Below are 10,465 nucleotides of genomic sequence, written 5' to 3'. Positions count from 1 at the left end.
ATACCTGTAGTGCACCTTTATAGCCACCCAGTTACGTTGTGACGTTTGGTACACCCAAAGCATTCCTACGGTATCCGGGAGTTGCACAATCTCATGGTCTAAGGAAACGACACTTGACATTAGAAAAGCTCTTAGCAAACGAACTACACGATCTTGTGCTATGCTTAGGATTGGGTCTTGTCCATCACATCATTCTCCTAATGATGTGATCCCGTTATCAATGACATCCAATGTCCATGTTCAGGAAACCATAACCATCTATTGATCAACGAGCTAGTCAACTAGAGGCTTACTAGGGACATGTTGTGGTCTATGTATTCACACATGTATTACGGTTTCCAGTTAATACAATTATAGCATGAACAATAGACAATTATCATGAACAAGGAAATACAATAATAACCATTTTATTATTGCCTCTAGGGCATATTTCCAACAGTCTCCCACTTGCACTAGAGTCAATAATCTAGTTCACATCACTATGTGATTGTAACGAATCCAACACCCATTGGGTTTGATCATATCTCGCTTGTGAGAGAGGTTATTAGTCAACGAGTCTGAACCTTTCGGATCCGTGTGTGCTTTACAAATCTCTATGTCATCTTGTAGATGCAGCTACCACGCGCTACTTGGAGCTATTCCAAATAACTGCTCTACTATACGAATCCGGTTCACTACTCAGAGTCATCCGGATTAGTGTCAAAGTTTGCATCGACGTAACCCTTTACGACGAACTCTTTTACCACCTCCATAATCGAGAAAATACCTTAGTCCACTAGTTACTAAGGATAAGTTCAACCGCTGTCATGTGATCCATTCCCGGATCACTATTGTACCCCTTGACTAACTCATGGCAAGGCACACTTCAGGTGCGGTACACAGCATAACATACTGTAGAGCCTACGTCTAAAGCATAGGGGACGACCTTCGTCCTTTCTCTCTCTTCTGCCGTGGTCAGGTCTTGAGTCTTACTCAATACTCACACCTTGTAACACAGCCAAGAACTCCTTCTTTGCTGATCTATTTTGAACTCCTTCAAAATCTTGTCACGGTATGTATTCATTTGAAAATACTATTAAGCGTTTTTGATCTATCCTTATAGATCTTGATGCTCAATGTTCAAGTAGCTTAATCTAGGTTTTCCATTAAAAAACACTTTTCAAATAACCCTGTATGCTTTCCAGAAATTCTACATCATTTCTGATCAACAATATGTTAACAACATATACTCATCAAAAATTCTATAGTGCTCCCACTCACTTCTTTGGAAATACAAGTTTCTCATAAACTTTGTATAAACCCAAAATCTTTGATCATCTCATCAAAGCGTACATTCCAACTCCGAGATGCTTACTCCAGTCCTTAGAAGGATTGCTGGAGCTTTGCATACTTGTTAGCATCTTTCAGGATTGACAAAACCTTCTGGTTGTATCACATACAACCTTTCCTCAAGAAAATCGTCGAGGAAACAATGGTTTTTGACATCCTATCTGCAAGATTTCATAAATAATGCAGTAACTGCTAATATAATTCCAACAGACTCTTAGCATCGCTACCAGTGAGAAAGTCTCATCGCAGTCAACTCCTTGAACTTGCCGGAAAACATCTTAACGACAAGTCGAGCTTTCTTAATGGTGAGACTTACCATCATTGTCTGTCTTCCTTTTAAAATCCATCTGCACCCAACAGCCTTACGACCATCAAGTAGTTCTTCCAAAGTCTACACTTTGTTTTTATACATGGATCCTCTCTCAGATTTTATGGCCTCGAGCCATTCGTCGGAATCCGGGCCCATCATTGCTTCTCCATAGCTCTTAGGTTCATTGTTGTCAAGCAACATGACTTCCAAGACAGGATTACGTACCACTCTGAAGTAGCATGCATCCTTGTCGTCCTACGAGGTTTGGTAGTGACTTGATCCGAAGTTTCATGATCACTATCATAAGCTTCCACTTCAATTGGTGTAGGTGCCACAGGAACAACTTCCTGTGCCCTGCTACACACTAGTTGAAGTGATGGTTCAATAACCTCATCAAGTCTCCACCATCCTCCCACTCAATTCTTTCGAGAGAAACTTTTCCTCGAGAAAGGACCCGTTACTAGAAACAATCACTTTCGTTTCCAGATCTGAAATAGGAGGTATACCCAACTGTTTTGGGTATTCTATGAAGATGCATTTATCCGCTTTGGGTTCGAGCTTATCAGCCTGAAACTTTTTCACATAAGCGTCGTAGCCCACTTTTAAGAAACGACAGCTTAGGTTTCTCTAAACCATAGTTCATACGGTGTCGTCTCAACGGAATTGCGTGGTGCCCTATTTAAAGTGAATGCGGTTGTCTCTAATGCCTAGCCCATAAACGATAGCGGTAATTCGATAAAAGATATCATGGTATGCACCATATCCAATAGGGTGCAGTTATGATGTTCGGACACACCATCACACTATGGTGTTCCAGGCGGTATTAGTTGTGAAACAATTTCCACAATGTCTTAATTGTGTGCCAAACTCATAACTCAGATATCTCTATGATCATATCATAGACATTTTATCCTCTTGTCACGACGATCTTCAACTTCACTCTGAAATTACTTGAACCTTTCAATAATTCAGACTTGTGTTTCATCAAGTAAATATTCTTAGCATCTACTCAAATCATCTGTGAAGTAAGAACATAACGATATCCACTGCGTGCCTCAGCACTCATTTGATTGCACACATCAAAATGTATTACTTCCAACAAGTTACTCTCTTGTTCCATCTCACTGAAAACGAGGCCTTTCAGTCATCTTGCCCATGTGGTATGATTTGCATGTCTCAAGTGATTCAAAATCAAGTGAGTCCAAATGATCCATCTGTATGGAGTTTCTTCATGCATATATGCCAATAGACATGGTTCGCATGTCTCAATCTTTTCAAAAATGAGTGAGTCCAAAGATCCATCAACATGGAGCTTCTTCATGCATTTTATCCCAATATGACTCAAATAGCAGTGCCACAAGTATGTGGTACTATCATTACTATCTAATATCTTTTGGCATGAACATGTGTATCACTACGATCGAGATTCAATAAACCATTTATTTTAGGTGCAAGACCATTGAAGGTATTATTCAAATAAAAAGAGTAACCATTATTCTTCTTAAATGAACAACATAATCCAATCATGTCTATGCTCAACGTAAACACCAAATAACAATTATTTAGGTTTAACACCAATCTCGATGGTAGAGGGAGCAAGCGATGCTTGATCACATCAACCTTGGAAACACTTCCAACACATATCGTCATCTCACTTTTAGCTAGTCTCCGTTTATTCCGCAGCTTTTATTTCGAGTTTCTAACACTTAGCAACCGAACCGGTATCTAATACCCTGGTGCTACTAGGAGTACTAGTAAAGTACATATTAATATAATGTATATCCAATATACTTCTGTCGACCTTACCAGCCTTCTCATCTATGAAGTATCTAGGGTAGTTCTGCTTCAGTGACCGTTCCCCTCATCTCAGAAGCACTTAGTCTTGGGTTTGGGTTCAACCTTGGATTTCTTCACTAGAGCTGCAACAGATTTGCCGTTTCATGAAGTATCCCTTGTTGCCCGTGCCCTTCTTGAAACTAGTGGTTTTATTAACATCAACAATTGATGCTCCTACTTGATTTCTACTTTCGCGATGTCAAACATCGCGAGTTGCTCAAGGATCATCATGTCTATCCCTGATATGTTATAGTTCATCACGAAGCTCTAATAGCTTGGTGGCAGTGACTATGGAGAACCATCACTATCTCATCTGGAAGATTAACTCCCATTCGATTCAAGCGATTGTAGTACTCAGACAGTCTGAGCACATGCTCAACGATTGAGCTTTTCTCCCTTAGTTTGCAGGCTTAAGAAACTTGTCGGAGATCTCACACCTCTTGACGTGGGCACGGGCTTGAAATCCCAATTTCAGCTCTTGGAACATCTCATATGTTCCGCGACGTTTCAAAATGTCTTCGGTGCCTCAATTCTAAACCGTTTAACATTACACACCGAACTATCACGTAGTCATCAAAATGTGTATGTCAGATGTTCGCAACATCCACAGACGACGCTCGAGGTTCAGCACACCGAGCGGTGCATTAAGGACATAAGCCTTCTGTGCAGCAATGAGGACAATCGTCAGTATACGGACCCAGTTCGCATAATTGCTACTGTCAACTTTCAACTAAATTTTCTCTAGGAACATATCTTAAACAGTAGAACTAAAGCACAAGCTATGACATAATTTGCAAAGACCTTTTGACTATGTTCATGACAATTAAGTTCATCTGATTATTTAATGAACTCCCACTTAGATAGACATCCCTCTAGTCATCTAAGTGATACATGATCCGAATCGACTAGACCGTGTCCGATCATCACGTGAGACGAACTAGTCATCAACGGTGAACATCTCCATGTTGATCGTATCTACTATACGACTCATGTTCGACCTTTCGGTCTCTTGTGTACCGAGGCCATGTCTGTACATGCTAGGCTCGTCAAGTCAACCTAAGTGTTTCGCATGTGTAAATCTGGCTTACACCCGTTGTATGCGAACGTTAGAATCTATGACACCCGATCATCACGTGGTGATTCGAAACAACGAACCTTCGCAACGGTGCACAGTTAGGGGGAACACATCTCTTGAAATTTTAGTGAGGGATCATCTTATTTATGCTACCGTCGTTCTAAGCAAATAAGATGTAAACATGACAAACATCACATGCAAATCATAAAGTGACATGATATGGCCAATATCATCTTGCGCCTTTTGATCTCCATCTTCGAGGCGCGGCATGATCACCTTCGTCACCGGCATGACACCATGATCTCCATCATCATGATCTCCATCATCATGATCTCCATCATCGTGTCTTCATGAAGTTGTCTCGCCAACTATTACTTCTACTACTATGGCTAACGGTTAGCAATAAAGTAAAGTAATTACATGGCGTTTACATTGACACGCAGGTCATACAATAAATTAAGACAACTCCTATGGCTCCCGCCGGTTATCATACTCATCGACATGCAAGTCGTGATTCCTATTACAAGAACATGATCAATCTCATACATCACATATATCATTCATCACATCCTTTTGGCCATATCACATCACATAGCATACCCTGCAAAAACAAGTTAGACGTCCTCTAATTGTTGTTGCATGTTTTACGTGGCTGCTATGGGTTTCTAGCGAACGTTTCTGACCTACGCAAAAGCCACAACGGTGATATGCCAATTGCTATTTACCCTTAATAAGGACCCTCTTCATCGAATCCGATCCGACTAAAGTGGGAGAGACAGACACCCGCTAGCCACCTTATGCATCAAGTGCATGTCAGTCGGTGGAACCTGTCTCACGTAAGAGTACGTGTAAGGTCGGTCCGGGCCGCTTCATCCCACAATGCCGCCGAATCAAGATAAGACTAGTAACGGCAAGCAAATTGAACAAATCATCGCCCACAACTACTTTGTGTTCTACTCGTGCATAGAATCTACGCATAGACCTAGCTCATGATGCCAATGTTGGGGAACGTAGCAATCATTCAAAATTTTCCTACGTATCACCAAGATCAATCTAGGAGATGCTAGCAACGAGAGAGAGGGAATGCATCTTCATACCCTTGAAGATCGCTAAGCGGAAGCGTTACAAGAACGCGGTGGAGTCGTACTCGCAGCGATTCAAATCGCGGAAGATCCGATCTAGCGCCGAACGGACGGCGCCTCCGCGTTCAACACACGTACAGCCCGGGGACGTCTCCTCCTTCTTGATCCAGCAAGGGGAGAGGAGAAGTTGAGGGAGAACTCCAGCAGCACGACGGCGTGGTGGAAATGGAGCTCGTGGTTCTCCGGCAGAGCTTCGCTAAGCACTACGGAGGAGAAGGAGCAGGTGTATGAGGAGGGAGGGCTGCGCCAGGGAAGAGGTGCGGCTGCCCTCTCACCCCTCCACTATATATAGGGGCAAGGGGAGTGGGGGAGGCGCCCTAGGGTTTCCCCTAGGGGGCGGCGGCCAAGCAGATTGGATCTCCCTAGGGAAAATCCTAGGGAGACTTGCCCCCCAAGCCAAGCAGGTGGAGGCTTGCCTCCCAAGCCAGGTGGAGGCGCCCCACCTCCCCAAGTAACGTGGGAAAGGGTGTGGGGGGCGCACCACCCCTTAGTGGGCTGGTTTGCCCCTTCCCCTTTGGCCCATGAGGCCCTCCAACACTTGCCGGGGCTCCCGAAACACCTTTCGGTCATGCTGGCCATAGCCTGGTACCCCTGGAACACTTCCGGACTCCAATACCCTTCGTCCAATATATCGATCTTCACCGTCGGACCATTCCGGAACTCCTCGTGATGTCCGGGATCTCATCCGGGACTCCGAACAACCTTCGGTAACTACATACTATTTCCCATAACAACTCTAGCGTCACCGAACCTTAAGTGTGTAGACCCTACGGGTTCGGGAACCATGCAGACATGACCGAGACACCTCTCCGGTCAATAACCAATAGCGGGATCTGGATACCCATATTGGCTCCCACATGTTCCACGATGATCTCATCGGATGAACCACGATGTCGGGGATTCAATCAATCCCGTATACAATTCCCTTTGTCTATCGGCATGTTGCTTGCCCGAGATTTGATCGTCGGTATCCCAATACCACGTTCAATCTTGTTACCGGCAAGTCTCTTTACTCGTTCCGTAACGCATGATCCCGTGGCTAACTCCTTAGTCACATTGAGCTCATTATGATGATGCATTACCGAGTGGGCCCAGAGATACCTCTCCGTCATACGGAGTGGCAAATCCTAGTCTCGATTCGTGCCAACCCAACAGACACTTTCGGAGATACCTGTAGTGCACCTTTATAGCGACCCAGTTACGTTGTGACGTTTGGTACACCCAAAGCATTCCTACGGTATCCGGGAGTTGCACAATCTCATGGTCTAAGGAAACGATACTTGACATTAGAAACGCTCTTAGCAAATGAACTACACGATCTTGTGCTATGCTTAGGATTGGGTCTTGTCCATCACATCATTCTCCTAATGATGTGATCCCGTTATCAATGACATCCAATGTCCATGGTCAGGAAACCATAACCATCTATTGATCAACGAGCTAGTCAACTAGAGGCTTACTAGGGACATGTTGTGGTCTATGTATTCACACATGTATTACGGTTTCCAGTTAATACAATTATAGCATGAACAATAGACAATTATCATGAACAAGGAAATACAATAATAACCATTTTATTATTGCCTCTAGGGCATATTTCCAACACGACAACCATGGAAATCGCTTTGGGACCCTAAAACAGTGAGTAATAGTCTATGAAACGGGCCAGAATCGGCCAAAACTGCGAGTGTTGATGACCAACACGTAATCACACCTTGGGGTTCAACAACTATGGAAATCGCTTCGGGACCCCAAAACGGTGAGTAATAGTCCACGAAACAGGTCAGAATTGGACCAAACTGTGAGTGTTGACGACGGACACATATACGCACCCCGGGTTCATCAATCGCTCTATGTACCCAAACGCTAAGTAATAGTGCATGAAACGGACATGAATCGGCCAAATATGTGAGTGTTGATAACCGACACGTAAACGCACCCCGGTGTTTGTCAATCAATCATGGAAATGTCTACAGGACCCCAAAACTGAGTAATAGTCCAAGAAACGTGCCAGAATCGGACCAAACTGTGATTGTTGATGACCGACATGTAAGCGCACCTTGGAGTTCGACAACCATGGAATTCGCTTTGGGACCCCAAAACGGTGAGTAATAGTCCACGAAACGGGCCAGAATCGGCCAAAACTGCGGGTGTTGATGACCAACACGTAATCACACCTTGGGGTTCAACAACTATGGAAATCGCTTCGGGACCCGAAAACAGTGAGTAATAGTCCACGAAACAGGTCAGAATTGGACCAAACTGTGAGTGTTGACGACGGACACATAAACGCACCCCGGGTTCAATCGAGGAAATCGCTCTGTGTACCCAAAACGCTAAGTAATAGTGCATGAAACGGACAAGAATCGGCCAAATATGTGAGTGTTGATGACCGACACGTAAACGCACCCCGGTGTTTGTCAATCAATCATGGAAATGCCTCCAGGACCCCAAAACTGAGTAATAGTCCATGAAACATGCTAGAATCGGACCAAACTGTGATTGTTGATGACCGACACGTAAGCGAACCTTGGAGTTTGACAACCATGGAAATCGCTTTGGGACCCCAAAAGGGTGAGTAATAGTCCATGAAACGGGCCAGAATCGGCCAAAACTTCGAGTGTTGATGACCAACACGTAAGCACACCTTGGGTTTCAACCACTACGGAAATCGCTTCAGGACCCCAAAGCGGTGAGTAATAGTCCATGAAACGGGTCAGAATTGGCCAAACCTGTGAGTGTTGACGACGGACACATAAACGCACCCCGAGGTTCGTCAATCGTGGAAATCGCTCTGGGTCCCAAAACCCTGAGTAATAGTGCACGAAACGGACAAGAATCGGCCAAATATGTGAGTGTTGATGACCGACACGTAAACGCACCCCGGGGTTCGTCAATCATGGAAATGACTCTGAAACCCCAAAACTGAGTGATAGTCCCAGAAACGGGCCAGAATCGGCCAAAACTGTGATTGTTGATGACCGACACGTAAGCGCACCTTGGAGTTCGACAAGGGACCCCAAAACAGTGAGTAATAGTCCATGAAACGGGCCAGAATTGGCCAAAACTACGGGTGTTGGTGACCAACACGTAAGCACACATTGGGGTTCAACAACTATGGAAATCGCTTCGGGACCCCGAAACGGTGAGTAATAGTCCACGAAACAGGTCAGAATTAGACCAAACTGTGAGTGTTGACGACAGACACATAAACGCACACCGGGGTTCATCAATCGTGGAAATCGCTTCGGGTCCCCAAAACGCTGAGTAATAGTGCATGAAATGGACACGAATCGGCCAAATATGTGTGTGTTGATGACCGACACGTAAAGGCACCCCGGGATTCGTCAAATGTGTAAATGACTCCGGGACCCCGAAACTGAGTAATAGTCCAAGAAACGGGCAAGAATCGGCGCAAACTGTGATTTTTTATGACTGACACGTAAGCGCACCTTGGAGTTCGACAACCATGGAAATCACTTTGGGACCCCAAAACAGTGAGTAATCGTCCATGAAACGGGCCAGAATCGGCCAAAACTGCGGGTGTTGATGACCAACACGTAATCACACCTTGGGGTTCAACAACTATGGAAATCGCTTCGGGACCCCAAAACGGTGAGTAATAGTGCACGAAACAGGTCAGAATTGGACCAAACTGTGAGTGTTGACGGCGGACACATAAACGCACCCCGGGTTCATCAATCGAGGAAATCGCTCTGTGTACTCAAAACGCTAAGTAATAGTGCATGAAACAGACAAGAATCGGCCAAGTAAGTGAGTGTTGATGACTGACACGTAAATGCAGCCTGGTGTTTGTCAATCATGGAAATGCCTCCAAGACCCCAAAACTGAGTAATAGTGCAAGAAACGTGCCAGAATTGGACCAAATTGTGATTGTTGATGACCGACACGTAAGCGCACCTTGGAGTTCGACAACCATGGAAATCGCTTTCGGACCCCAAAACGGTGAGTAATAGTCCATGAAACGGGCCAGAATAGGCCAAAACTGCGGGTGTTGATGACCAACACGTAAGCACACCTTGGGTTTCAACAACTACGGAAATCGCTTCAGGACCCCAAAGCGGTGAGTAATAGTCCATGAAACGGGTCAGAATTGGCCAAACCTGTGAGTGTTGACGACGGACACATAAACGCACCCCGGGGTTCGTCAATCGTGGAAATCGCTTTGGGTCCCAAAACCCTGAGTAATAGTGCATGGAACGGACAAGAATCGGCCAAATATGTGAGTGTTGATGACCGACACGTAAACGCACCCCGGGGTTCGTCAATCATGGAAATGACTCTGAGACCTCAAAACTGAGTAATAGTCCAAGAAACGGGCCAGAATCAGACAAAACTGTGATTGTTGATGACCGGCACGTAAGCGCACCTTGGAGTTCGACAAGGGACCCCAAAATAGTGAGTAATAGTCCATGAAACGGGCCAGAATCGGCCAAAACTGCGGGTGTTGATGACCAACACGTAATCACACCTTGGGGGTCAACAACTATGGAAATCGCTTCGGGACCCAAAAACGGTGAGTAATAGTCCACGAAACAGGTCAGAATTAGACCAAACTGTGAGTGTTGACGACAGACACATAAACGCACCCCGGGTTCATCAATCGAGGAAATCGCTCTGTGTAGCCAAAACGCTGAGTAATAGTGCATGAAACGGACAAGAATCGGCCAAATATGTGAGTGTTGATGACCGACACGTAAACGCACCCCGTGTTTCATCAATCATGGAAATGACTCCTGGACCCCAAAACTG

The sequence above is a fragment of the Aegilops tauschii genome, chromosome 1, assembly GCF_002575655.3.
Source record: "Aegilops tauschii subsp. strangulata cultivar AL8/78 chromosome 1, Aet v6.0, whole genome shotgun sequence".
Taxonomy (NCBI): Eukaryota; Viridiplantae; Streptophyta; class Magnoliopsida; order Poales; family Poaceae; genus Aegilops; species Aegilops tauschii.
Note: the sequence above shows the minus strand (reverse complement) of the source record.